Genomic DNA, 12,208 nt, shown 5'->3' with positions numbered 1-12,208 from the left:
AAAATACGAAACAGATTCATTTCACAAGTTAAATAATTTGTTTAAATAAGAATAAATATAAACTAATTCCTTTGGAATTTCTTTTGTAAATAATTATACATTCAATAACAACTATTTACAATTTATAAGCATTTTAAAGGGTTCTCTTGTGAATTACAGAATTAAATAATAAATATTTCATATATTTCCGAGAGAACATTCAACCACTCCAATTTTTCGATTTTCTATCGAAGAGCAAACCTTTCAAAATTATTTCTGTGATCTAATTCTTTTAATAATCCATAAATATCGTGACTGAAAGTTCAAGCAATTCAACGCACGGAAAGCGCGTTTCGGTGAAGCAATCGGGATAGCTGCCAATTCACGGGACATTTTTTAAGTCAGGATAAAAACGGGATGACATTTTGCTCGTCACGATTCCGTATTTTTAGCAGGATCTCGTGTTTTCTCTATTTTTGACACGGCCTTACCGAAAGCTGCGCGTTTGCTTACACGCATAAATATGCATGAACATCCTGAATTCGTGAGATAACGATGAAAAAGAAATAGAAGAGAAAAGTGATAAGAGTCGGTTAGTTTGTACAGTTTAAGGTGCGAAGGTTGGAGGTCTTGTAACTCAGTACGGATAAAGTCTTCATGTACCGTTAGTACGTTTACGGCTTAATTGTGGGCGTGTAGAATGCGAGACGCTAGCGGGCATAAAGTAAATTAAGGGTGAAGACGGTATGAGCTTCGTAACAAGTATTTCCTAGTAATTTAGGGTTAATGATGATTACTCTATAAAATTGCAAATTCGGTTGTTAATTTCACCGGTTCCGTTTGAATGGCGGGAATGCGGCGGAATGACTATCTGAAAGGAAGTATAGCGATATTTCGAATTACTCGAAGTTAATATCTTAATATCTTCCTCGTCATTCTTTTCATAGTTTTACGATGCTTTGGTTAATCGTTCGAAGCAACTTCTGTATGGATATCAAAATGTTCAGGCAATTTTTTCATTTTATTCTTTATTCTTCCTGTTGCTTCCTTTTACTTGATGTTATTTGAGTGATGATACACTTGAAAAAGTCAGATACTTAACTATTCACTGTTTCATTCGTTTAAGCATTTGTTGTTAGTTTCACCGAGGAAATTCATTTTCTTTTACATTGCGTGAAATTTAGTATTGTTATCCGAGGTAATCGCACATTTTCTTTAGTTAAACGCACTTATTTGTTTTCAATTAATTGTAAGCGTGTTATTATTTTTCTTTCCTTTTCTGCCGTTTCAAACAAAAAGCATTCAATCCTTCTTCCTTTCTTTGAGATAACGTCAATGTTTCGTTGTTTGGATTCAATTGATAAAATATATTTCCAGTTTCTGTCATCTACACCTGTTCTGTTCTATTTTCTGGGTATAGTTGGGTGAATGAGTATCACCTTGATATACATATGTACGCAGGGTTGTGTTCTATCGGGCATCATTTATATTTCACTAATAAGATCCTCCTACGAACCGACCTTCTACGTGCTACTTCAATTCATGTGTCCAGTTAATGCTTCAGCAATGTCACGGAGAAATGAACGTCCTTCCCTTCTCTCGAGAAAACAAAACTTTTTACGTGATGACGTGAAGATCGTCCTTTATTTGAATCTTCTTTGAACAATTAAATTGCTGTTTTATTTATATAGTACCTGTCTAGCAGAGTAGAATTGAATAATATACTTATTCCGTAAATTTTGTTGGTTTTTCAAATTTCGTAAATTTTCTTATATTATTGTACATTATACAGTAATGTATGAGCTTTATCCTTTTTATCAGTGTTATCGCTTTTTAAAGAATTATTAAATATGCGCGAAATTCTTTGATTGCATTTAATCTACCATAATAAAATTATCAAAGAAATTAATTACTTTAATTTTTCTGAGAAATGAAAATAAGTAATTAACAATTATATTTATCGGTTCGTTTGTACCGTTGATGACACTCTTGTAATGCATAAACGTATCAGAATGAATCGAAATCAGCTGCAGTCTCACTGTAGATTTCTGTTTAAATAATGCACATGTATTTCGAGGCACAGTATACGTACCTATGCATCTACATAAGTCCATTTTCAAGTGTTAAACAGAACGAACCGGTATTAGCGAGTTTCCTCTCTCCAATAATCCGGTCAACAGTGTACTCGCCTCGTTCGCGAGTTTCATTATATAATGCAACTGCATCACATTTTTCTGTTTGCATAAAAATTCTCTATTTCGTCCTTAACCCTTTGTACCCGGAATGTCATTTGTATCGATATTGTGGGCTCCTTCCGACAACTTGGAAGGTCAGTTACGCTAACACGAATGCTTTTGCATGCTCTCATTCCGTGCAATTATGCATAATGTGCATCTATTTTTAGACATTTCAATTACAGTGCCACTTATCAGTGCGTGTTTCCGATTAAATTCACAGTGTCTGAGACAGATATGAATGCCGGACTTCGATCGAGTATCGTTTAAAAAAATCCTACTCTCCGAAGAATTATAAAATGAAAATTTATAAAGCGATGCACAAATAAACAAATTCAGTGCTCCTTTCTCGCGAGGAGAACATATTTAACATTGGAATTATCGAACTTGAAATTACATTGTAAGAATACAATTTTAGTATATTATTTACAATTATTCAATTGCGCTGTGGAACTATATTTTGCAATTTCACATTTCCGAAATTCATTAATTTAAATTATAAAGTCAGTAACGTCTAAAAATTTTCAAATATATTTTATTTAAGTCTAGGACTTGAATGAATTAAACTTTCCACCAATGACCAAGATAGTTAGTTGACATGGTTTTATAATAATATATTACTATAAAGTAATTATATTATCGTAATTATAGATATATAATAATAATAATATTATATTATATATTATTATAATAACATAATTATAATATTACTTTATAATAATATATTATAAAAATATTCCAAGAATATATACGATAAAAATCCAAAGGAGTTGAAATATAGATTCCTCGCGACACATGAAATCTCTCGGCAATCCCCCCCCCCCCCCTCATTCGCCAGCTCGTGCCCCGCGCCAACGTATTTTTTTGTTTGCAAAACAGAACGAAAATCTCTCGATCACCGTGCGGTACCCGAACCCGTACCAATGGTCTCAACGCTTCATAATTCATTGAAATAAATCAATCATTGAGATTTCCAATTTTCAATGCAACGGAGTACAACCTGAGCTGGAAATTTCCTGCATCACCAACCGTCCCTGAATCAATACGAATCTTCTCACTCATACAGCATGCTAACCTTGGCACAGGATTTCCAGATTAAGAAGTTGTGGCTCTTGGATACAATAAGTATTTTCAATTAGGGGAGGATTACCCTTAATCCAGGTAGTCGACCGCGACTCAAGCACCATCCGTTGCGTGCGGACGCACGCACTCACAGCGTGGAAGCCTACTCCCACTCCCTTACGGTCTAACGGAACTAACAGTTCTGGAAGTCGCCACAAACCTACCCTTACTGCATCATCCCTCTAGACGATCAGTCAGTCCATTTCAAGTCTTAAGACCAGTCAATCTTAAATCTCAGGACAAGCAGTTGTAAACAGCAGTTGCGAACGATCAGTCGCAAACAATCGCAACTCTCAACAGAGACTCACAAATGGTCTCAAGATGAGTCAGTCGCAAGCACCCAGTCTCAAGGCTGTCTCAGGACAACTCACTCACGCAATACACCTCAGTTCAAACACACGACACAAACTCAGTAACTGTAACTCGACTCCACATATTAATAAATACAGTCTTTCTCTCCTCAAACGCAGTATTTTATTGGAATCATCCCTATCGCCGTAAAAGGTCGTAGGGATGCCTGAGAGTACATCTTCGGTGTCGATAATAATCGAAACGGAGATTTATGCCCTCCGTTGATCCGACCTACTATTGCCGTGATCACATCGTGGACTCACGCCGTTCGCTCAACGTACGAACACGAACCGAGCATACTGGTTTCTAATATTTTATGTCCTCCCGACCATGAATCTCACCCCCGTTCTCAATTACCGCGAGAGTCCGCAGCCGAACGGCAGGATCGGTAATTAATCGCGCTTCGTCCGGCTGCGCCAATTAAGCGAAACGTTCGGTGTGTTTCACTTAGGTTTTCCTCGCAGCGTATTCGCCGACGAGTTAATATTTCGTTATTTATGGTGGCTGGTGATTCTCATAAGTAACACCAATTACAAGGGCGCGGAGTCTTGTAGTTCCAGTGCGTGACGCTGCATCGCGGGGGTTGGAACCACTGCGTGCGCGGACCACGCAGCCAGGACGTACGGTCACCGCGCGTCTACACAATGTAAATATTACTGAAACTAAAAACAAGATTTGTATCCGTAGAAAATTGTATTATTTCACATATATTTTTAATAGATTGTTGATCGGTTGTGAGTTAAGCTAAATGGCTATTGTATTAGCCATTTCAATTTTTCATTCGCAGGGCAATATAGAATGTTGCAAATGCAAAATATTAAAGTAAATATATATATATTTCATATTTATTATTATTACAGAATAACAACCGGTGACTTGGGACAGAAAATTGATATTCATTTATTTATATCTTGGTATAAATATATGAAGTATAAATACTTATGTAATTCCATCAATCAAAATCCACGTAAATATTTATCCAATAATGCTTATCGAATTCAATGTACGTGAAATTGACGTGTTCCGTAAACCTAGTGTTAAATGTTAATCTTCCGTAAAGCAAGCTATTACTAGAATAATTTCACCGTTCTGGTCGTACAAAATGAAAATAATTAAAATGTAGAATTACACGTTACAAATAAAAATTGAAGAATTAAGATATTTGCTATTAAAATAATTTATATAAAATGAGAATCTAGTATTGTATTAAATTTATATGAAATTTATAAACAGATCATGAATTTCATTTGTGCATAAAATTAACATAATTTCCTTCTTCTTTTAGAACGGTTTCCTATCTAATAACTCATTTTTCAAGACCAATTTCAGAATTAATATTTAAAAATTCATATGAAAGATGGAAACTTTCTGTTGAGACTAAAAACAGTGGATTTCTTTTTAGTCCTTTTAATACATAGAACTACCGAGCAATTAAGTATCCGTTTTTAATGTTTGTATACTAACGACAAAAGTACGTTTTTTGAAGTGCACGAAAATCGATGCGCGCATTGTTGTGCTTTGTGTCTTGGGGCTTGCGGTCGCGCCACTACAACGGCCAATGACTTCTGGTTACGGTCGCTCCTTCAGCATTCCTACGTGAAATTAACGGGCCTTTCTTCAACCTTCGAAGTTTTCGTCTGCCCCGGTATGATCGGTTTTTAATACCTTGCTGATCGGTCACGAGTTGACTCGTATTTCGACGACCCGAGCAGTTTACGAATTAAATTACGTTTGTACTTTCTATATTGTACTCGTTAGATTAAGTTGATTGTATTATTTTAAAACATTATATGTAATTAAATTAGATATATTAAAGCTTGAAGGAATAATGTTCGGATAAAATTATGAGTCAGTAAGACGTTAAGCCGTGTATTGTTGGCCCACCACGTCCATGGCGAGATTCTTCAAACTATTATGAAAAGTCACAGGGTCTACGGGTCGAATATTCTAAAAGTATAATGTTATACGCTTAATTTATTGTACTTTATAGTATTCTACAAAAAATGAATTGTAATACTTTATGTAAATTTCAAGTATAGCTTTATAACTCTTTGCTGAGAGATTGAATTAAGCTTTAAGAAAAGTCACAGAGGCAAGGGTACGAAATCTACGAAATCTCGATAACACGAGAAATGTTTTAGAGATAAACGACAAATATTGGAATGAAATCTTTCATTGGTATTTTGAGTATGTTTACCTGAACACTTTCCTAACAAATCTCTATTAGAAAATTCTTGATAGATTGGTAAATAATATGTTAGCCACGTCTGGGTGAAGCAGAGCAATATGGTTTTTACCCAAGGTTTGAGTGGCACGAAATGTACTGCAAATTCTACAAAACACCGAATTTCCAATTGTAGCTTCTATAAGCTATATTCTGGGTTGCGTCTCGTTCACGGTTAAAAAGTGCAACTTACTAACAACGGCTTCAGCTCGTCACTCTTCTGCATTGTTGCAAGCCTCTCCCAATGCCTGCAGTCTTATATACCAGAATGTATATATTCTTATACCGGGTGCGTCTATTAATTCGAACTAGTTATGGATCCGTTATTATTATTATTAAAAGTAAACGTAAAACATAACATAATGTATAAGAATTAAACAATATTAAATAGTCAATTATTGTATTTTTCTAGATACTGAATTCAATAATGTGAAAGTTTTTTTGTTTTCATTAAAATTTGTGAAAGGTGTACAAAAATTATAGTCAGGTTATCAGTAATAATTTCATGTGAAATTATTAAACATTATTATGGGTTACGGTTATGGATAATTAAACTTCTAATGTCCATATAAAAGTAAGTAAAGTAAAAAATAATAACGATCACTATTTCTTACGTGTAGCATATTTTATTAGGGGTATCTTCCATTTTATTGCTCTACTTATTTCGTGTTTCAACAAACAGTAGCGTTTTAATATTTCTTTTTGCGTTTAATTTATTAATCTCGAGCGATTTCACGGATTAGGGATTTTATTGCATTGTAAGAACGATAATGCATTAGGTAATCCCCCCCCCCCCCCCCCCATGGAAAATCCTAGTTGAGAAGATCCTCATTAAGATTCCAACAAAAAGAAACATAAAATACTGTAACAATTATGTATACTTACACTTATAAATGTCAAATAATGTACAAAATCTCGAAAATATTCATTCCTATTGTCTTGAATGCAAACCTAATTTTTACATACCAAATTACATAATTATTCCAGTCTTGTCAGGTTAGGTGTTCTTCATTCTTTCAACACATTTTCACATTTGACATTTTCATTTGCAATTCAGCCTCGATAAAAACTAATTTACCGAAGGAAAAGTACAATGACACGAATTTAAAAAAGAATGAAAAATGTGAACGTAACTGTTTTATTAATATTTTTTTCGTATCTTCAGCCATTAAAGTGACGTGCCGTGTCGTGTGTTGCGTGATCCACCCTGTATGGCGCGTATAAACGAGTAGACGCGTTACGAGACGTTTATTTTCGCGGGCGATACCAGGCCTCCTCGAACCCGTCGAGGCTGAAATACGATGCGTTACGCACGATAATGCGTCTTAAGAGAGCAAAGAGATTTTTCTCCCTTTGCGCTGCGGGACCACACCCTTCGCGATCCGTATACCGGGTGTCCCTGTGAGGGAAGCCGCGTAATTGCGGCGTGATGAATGAACATCGATGAAAAGGAGGTTATTAATTAATAAGAAGAAAAAAGGTCCCAGTAAATCACAGTAGAAAGCACGATAGTTTGCTTATCGTGGATGTTAGACAGTTATTAGAGGAATATCAGGCAATAAAGATTGAACCAGTAGATGATAAAGTTGTCCTTTTTCTGAAGCTTCTGAGCAGAGCTGTGTAGCTCTTGGCGAGTCTTCAAATCTAACATAGCATGGAAGTTATATAAAACGTTTGCTAAGATTTAAAATAAAATTGTTAAAGAGTTACATGCAATACATGTAATATTGCATTATAAAATGCAATTTAAAACTTCTTAAACGTAATTTCTTAATGCAATTTTTATTTTGAAAAAAAGCTATCTTTGCCCTATGTACCCCGAGTTCCTATCACATTTTTTTTCGATAATTCTGCATCACTCTAAGTGTTTTATTTAAAATGTATTTCGAACGATAGTCGGTCGGTAGGAAATAGTGTAAACAATTCTTTTCACTATTACTAATGTCTGAACAGAGAAGAACACTAATAAACCTAACGTTGAATTACATTGAACGTAGAAGTGCAAAGTGTTAAACATCGATACGAAGTTTCGGCAGTCGGTCAGTAACTTCCGAGCCACACGATTCGCTTAAATCCGCGACGCAACGAAGATATAGGATACCGTCGCCGCGCGTAACGATTCCCGATGTAACAGCTGGCCGTAAAAGCGGCTGACAATATGCGGCTAATGTTCTACAGTTTGTTTATACCCGGCATCCTCCATAATTTGAGCCTAATCACTGGACAGCGGAAATTTATGCAAATGAACGGTTTTATGGGGCAAATACAGAGAAATTGAAATTGAACGGATTTTTGTTCCCTCATCAGCGCCGGCTACCAGTCGCGGAATCGGCAAAACAAAACGAGACCGGCGATAAATTCGATTAAATTTCGTATGTTACAATATTTAGAGGACTTTTATACGCTATAAATGGATGAACGCACCGCGGGACTGACTAATCACGTTCGGATAGTGGGGAATCGCTTAATGATCTGCCCTTGTTAGTCCGTACTCAGCTATCGTATTGGTTTACCAACTACTGTTCAGGTTCAGCGAGAACACGTGGATCCGCGAGTATATAAACACAATCGATAATGCGTTCGTAGAGAGCGTTTCCCCCGTTTCATTTCCATTACGCTCCTGATGGTTCTATTTTCCCTGATCGCAGGCTGTTTCTCGGTAAATTGTGTCGAGTGTTTTTGCGTCGCGCCCCGGGACCCTGTAACATCTTATCTAGGCAACGGGCGCGTCACGCATGATTGTGTGGCTTTCATTTTGTTCGTTGTCTTGTTGTCTTTGCCTTTTTATTTTTCGTTCGTTTCTTTTTCCACTCTTTCCGTGAAAATGATATAACTCGGTACCTGATGTTGTTGCCTCGCTCAGAGGATTCTTGCATTTTAACGAGGTTGAATGATACCAGTCGAACAAACCTTGCTAGCTCGCGTGCGTCTCGTCTTATGGGATACTTACCCGGCGGGTAGTTTGAAGGAAATGGACGATTTTTCAGTGTTTCTGGCTTCGATTAGGGCGCGGTTGTAACTTATAGTCGCTATTTACCTTGGAATGGGGTATAATTTGAAAAAAAATCGTCCGAGTTGATTTTTACAAAGACGCTGTAATAATTACGAATGAAAGGAGTTTGTAGCGTTAGGTAGAATGTTGGTAATAGAATATTATTTTACGATGACTATTATTGCGCAATCATGTATTTATTTGTTGCAATAAAGAATTATTTTAGGGTTTCAGGATGTTTCCTTCGGACTGTGTTCATAAAGTTGCCTATAAAGCATTTCCTCCGCAAGAAAATGTTATGAGCGATTCGAGGATATAAAAGATAGTAGAGAAACGACTGTTCTATTATTGGAAATCCTTTTGTTCTATTTGTATAAAGTAACATTTCCCAGGTAGTGAAGTTTACAAAGTTTGAACTTCTGTAGAAGTTCGTTTATTCAACAATACTTTCAATTGATTAACATCAGATCAGATTATTGAATTTAATTATATTTTGTATTTTATTCATTTTCGTACATTAGAATTTTCTATAAATGCTTAGAAATCCGTAATCCATTTGTATCTTTCTAATTTACACGCGGAAGTCTTCTGTAAATGAACATTCGGAAACTGCGAAGCATTCAATGCTCGATCAAAGGGAATTAAACGGAGAAAGCTGCGCGCCGTAAACATCAAAATCCTTGCGTACCTAAATTTCACGTGCAAGCTGAATGAACAGTTACAATTGATGAGTGCAGGCAACCGGCTCGAAGAACGAGACAAAGACCCGTTGTCGATGTTCGTATAAATGATTACCGCATTCCGTTAGTTATAAATGTTATCCTGTCAAGCTGCAAGTGTTTCCGTAGTTTGGCACCGCTTACCAAATAGCTTTCACACGGATTTCCCTGGAAAACTCAGCGATTCTTCGCAACAGCACGTGTAAAATCAACGAATCCCTTTTTGTTCGTGAATAGTTTAACATTTACATATTTATGATGAATTGATGGAAACTTATGAATGAATGTAACGAAGTGATGGATGAATGTGGAAGTTCTCACCGGTTAATGAATAGGAATAGGTATAATAACGTTGACGTGAAAACGTTGCTGCCATGGACTAAAGATTTAAACGAACTTTCATGAGGCAGTTAGTATTTTTAATACAGTGCAAGGAAAGATTTGCGTTGATTAAGATTAATTGTATTTATACCTGATTTTCGTTACTTGGAATTCTTTCATTGACGAGATAAATTTGATATTCTTTTTGGTTTTTGTAAAATGATCCATGGAAACGGAAGTTTGTTTTAAAACTCATTTTCTGTTAATGTAATTTAATGTAATTTAAACATTTTTAATGGGAATTAATGGTAATTGGGAAATTTATGAAAGTTAGTCCTACTACGGTTGTATTTTCTTGCAAAAGAAGACAAAATTCGCAGTTTTTACAACATATAGTAACTGTGCTTTATTTTCTATATTTTTTATTTAATAAGGTTAAAATATCTTGATAATAAGATTAAAACGTTCTTATTAATTTTATGATGTGAGAGTTGTTTGGAGAAACAACCAAAATTGCTGATTATTTCGTAAAATCCAGTTTTTTTCACAAGATGTGCGTATGATGTACATTAAGTTACCGTTTATGTTATTCAAGGATGGCTAGTGATATTTCTATGGAATTGCTGAAGCTCTGATAGCGGATTGTTTTTTAATCTAATAAAACGATGTACAGTACCACCTAAAAGTGAGAGATCACAAGAGATCACAAGTTTAACAGTATTTATAACCTGCACTTGAGAAAATATACGTTTCGCATTCATTTTATAATTATCATATTACATTGAACACTTCGTGTTCAAGTGTAGAGTATTTTTCGATATTATAAAATTTTAAAAACATTTTGTACAGTTCGATCCAAAAATATTTCACCGAAGCAAACAAGAAAAATGATTGACACGTGTTTATCGGTTATCCATGTTAATTTGTTTATTTCGACAACGTTTACCCTAAAGAAAATCATCATTTTTCAATATTTTAATCACAATATAGCTATTCATGATGGTAACCTGAAATTTCAGCGGTGCCTCGACGGTCGATTAATGGACCAAACACCACGAATTCGTTTTAAACGCATACGAGGAATTAATATCATCCAATTAAAAATTGCCGGATAACATAAACTGGATAACAGTGTATTATAAAAACTGTGTTATTCAATAATGACCGTAATATCATTCGCCTGCAGTACGATGCCTCAGTGGTCATCGGTGACACCGAGATAAACACACTATCGATAACGATGTAGTCTCATTTAATCATATTACGAAATACTTTATCATTACATGTTTATGATAATGAAAAGTCCAGTGTTCACGGTATACGTATAACACACGAAATTCGCTAGATACGTACGTCAGTGACATAGCCATTTTTCTGACTTTGTATTATGTGTTACACAATTAACGTATAAGATGTACAGCAACAAATTATAAAAAATACCAAGGTTTTAAAACGAATAATTTGATTTTTAATGACAATATAAGACAAAAATCAAGAATTGAAAAACTGTAATTTCAGTTTTGTTTTCAAATTACTAACGAATTAATAGCGATGCGTGAGTCAGCTCTCCGTCTGTCTACGGCGTAGACTCTACCTCAATGTCTATGCTCGCACTGACCTGCCTCACGCGTGCCATTATTGTCGGAGCGTCATAGTATTTAATGAAAATAATAATTAATAATGAAAATAATTTGTAAACAAAATTACGACCAGAATTCTTGTACTTCTGAATTCTATCTTTTAACTTTCTGTTTACGAAGTTTCGAGGTTTATACTTCATTGCATTGCATTTAGAAACGCGACATATTGTATTAGAGAGGGTGTTTATATTTACGAGTTTTTATTAAAGGACAACTTGTAGAACATAAAGACAGCAATCTGCAGTTGGCCCACCTCGGTCCTTAAATAGTTATACATTGATTTTCAAGTTTCCTTTTCAATAGAAAATTAAATTACTATTAAGTAACTATAATCTAAAGAATATGTAAAATGTATCGTATAAAATAGTACAATTTTGAATTATATTCAGATTCATATATATTCAGTTATTTCGTGATGCCACACCCAATAATAAGAAAGTTTATTTTAAATATAAAAAGTTGAAAGCCAGTTTAGCGATAAAATCTTAACAAATCCAAGAAGCACAGCTAATCCATTCGACCAATGAGCAGCTCATATGTACTGGGGCCCGTGTTACCGGGATTGCGTAAACATAAGAAGGCAGCGAAACGAAATCCGACAACAATGTTCGTCACATTTCACTCCG

The 12,208-nt window shown here is 35.1% G+C and overlaps 1 protein-coding gene across 2 annotated transcripts in view; it reads left to right on the top strand.

The window, feature by feature from the left end:
• Gbs-76A (Glycogen binding subunit 76A) overlaps window positions 1–12,208 on the top strand; it is a 73,985-nt gene that overhangs the window by 11,521 nt on the left and 50,256 nt on the right. The window contains exon 1 of one of the 2 annotated variants that reach the window (XM_031990307.2): window positions 5,311–5,331. The exons of the other annotated variant lie outside the window; for it this stretch is intronic. The gene's annotated coding sequence lies outside the window, so the exon portion shown is untranslated. Of the gene's footprint in view, window positions 1–5,310; window positions 5,332–12,208 lie in introns of those variants that run through there. 2 annotated transcript variants of the gene reach the window in all.

Source organism: Nomia melanderi, chromosome 3 (genome assembly GCF_051020985.1).
Source record: "Nomia melanderi isolate GNS246 chromosome 3, iyNomMela1, whole genome shotgun sequence".
Taxonomy (NCBI): domain Eukaryota; kingdom Metazoa; phylum Arthropoda; class Insecta; order Hymenoptera; family Halictidae; genus Nomia; species Nomia melanderi.
This window is presented reverse-complemented; position numbering and strand designations above follow the sequence as displayed.